Source organism: Cryptomeria japonica, chromosome 3 (assembly GCF_030272615.1).
Source record: "Cryptomeria japonica chromosome 3, Sugi_1.0, whole genome shotgun sequence".
Lineage (NCBI taxonomy): Eukaryota > Viridiplantae > Streptophyta > Pinopsida > Cupressales > Cupressaceae > Cryptomeria > Cryptomeria japonica.
This window is the reverse complement of record NC_081407.1, coordinates 126,418,719-126,420,462: the sequence shown is the minus strand read 5'-3', so window position 1 is coordinate 126,420,462 and position 1,744 is coordinate 126,418,719. Positions and strand designations below refer to the sequence as shown.

General features: G+C 31.7%; 1 long non-coding RNA gene across 1 annotated transcript; it reads left to right on the top strand.

Moving 5' to 3' along the window:
* Positions 1–219: 219 nt before the first annotated feature.
* On the top strand, positions 220–1,453 carry LOC131066529 (uncharacterized). Its single transcript, XR_009111687.2, has 5 exons — positions 220–297; positions 429–673; positions 934–1,002; positions 1,095–1,208; positions 1,334–1,453. It is a non-coding gene; the product is annotated as an uncharacterized LOC131066529 (long non-coding RNA).
* Positions 1,454–1,744: the final 291 nt, after the last annotated feature.

The window sequence follows — 1,744 nt, the reverse complement described above, 5'->3', positions numbered from 1 at the left end:
ATTTTCATTTATACATCGATTTAAAATAAGACAAATAATATGCATTTTAGGATGCAACAATGGTATCCCATACTCCTCTCGCAGTTACTATAGCTGCAACTTCAATGCCCGAGGTATAGATTTTGTAACATGTTAAAATAGAATAGTACACTTTGAATTCAAAAAAATTACAAGATATACTGACTATCTTTAATGCTTGGTCCAATTTTTGGTTTGTAGGTGTTGACAGGGGACCAAATGTCCCAGATTGATGACATCACGCTCCCAGCGATCGATTTTGGTCTACAAGGCTATACGGTATCATATTTTGTTCAACCTTTTTTATGTATTGTTTTGATGGAATAAGCAAGTCATTTCATTTTAGATTTTTTAAATTATGTTTAATATATTATCTGTACTAATATCTCATGTTAATTTTGTTTTTTTAGGGTACCCCCTCTGCGTCTAGGCCTCGTCCTAAGAAAAAGAATTCCTCGAAGACGCCAAAACGTGAGAAGAAAGTAATTGAACACATTTTTAGTTGTACAATTGTTTGAAAATGTTGAAATCAAGTCATAGTTGGGGTTTGTAGATTGATTAGTGTTATTTGTCTATTTTATATGTACAACGACCATTGAGCTATGTGGATTTGTTGAATGCACCTAATTCGCTCGTGGATAAAGAGAGGGCAGATGTATGTATTTCTACTTTATTTTCTTGATTTCATGATTATATGCATGTGTACATGTGAACTTGTAATAAATTATAATCTTATAATTTTTTCATACAAGAAATATCTATAACTGCTTCATCAATGACAGGCCCTCCTCCATGCACTGGAGAAGCATCTCAGGATCTGATACATTTTTGTTTGATATATTACATTAATTGTTTTTAACCTACAATACTTATCATTATATTAATTGTATTTAATCTTGATCATTTTTTGTATAGGTAATAGCGATAGTTTTTCCATCGATGGTGAGCCATCCTCAGTCCATTGGAGAAGCATCTCAGGCATTAGTACGTCATTGTTCTCTATATTATAGATTTTAATTGTTTTTGATGTATTTATGTTAGTACATTGTATTAATTGTACATTTAATCTACAATAGACCCCTTCGCAGTTCAGCCATAACGTGGATCCTTTTAAGTTTGTCTTCAATAAAACTTCTAAGAGTGACAAGGAGAGGAGAGCAAAGACATTAACTCCGAGATCAACCGATGAGGTGATTTACATTTCAATTGCAAAGGAATTATAGTTAAATGCATAGTTATGTTGTTAATTGTGAACTATTTTCTACAAAAGAATTCTAACTTGGCTTTTGAATTGTGGTTTTGCAACCATCTACAGAGCCGCATACTGCATCGAAGAGGCTCGATTTTGATGATCCACCACAAGTTTAAGATCATATAGTGTTAGTTGTGGTCATAGAACATGTAGATATATTCTACATTTTTATTGTATATCGATTTGGACATGACATATGCCACATTTTTGCAATACTTGTATTGACTTGGCAGACATGCCTTTTTTTGATATATAAAAATGTTGACATTCGATCCAATAAATGTGTATTGAGTTCATTATTGTGTATTTGTTGTATTTCATGGTCGTCTTTTTATAAAGTTAATTGATTATTTGCCTATGTAATCAACAATATGAATCTAAACAACAAAAATCTATGATATAAACATTGCAATTGTGGAATATGATTTGAGAAAATTTCTAAAATGTCGAATTAACCCTATAAACCTCCTTGGA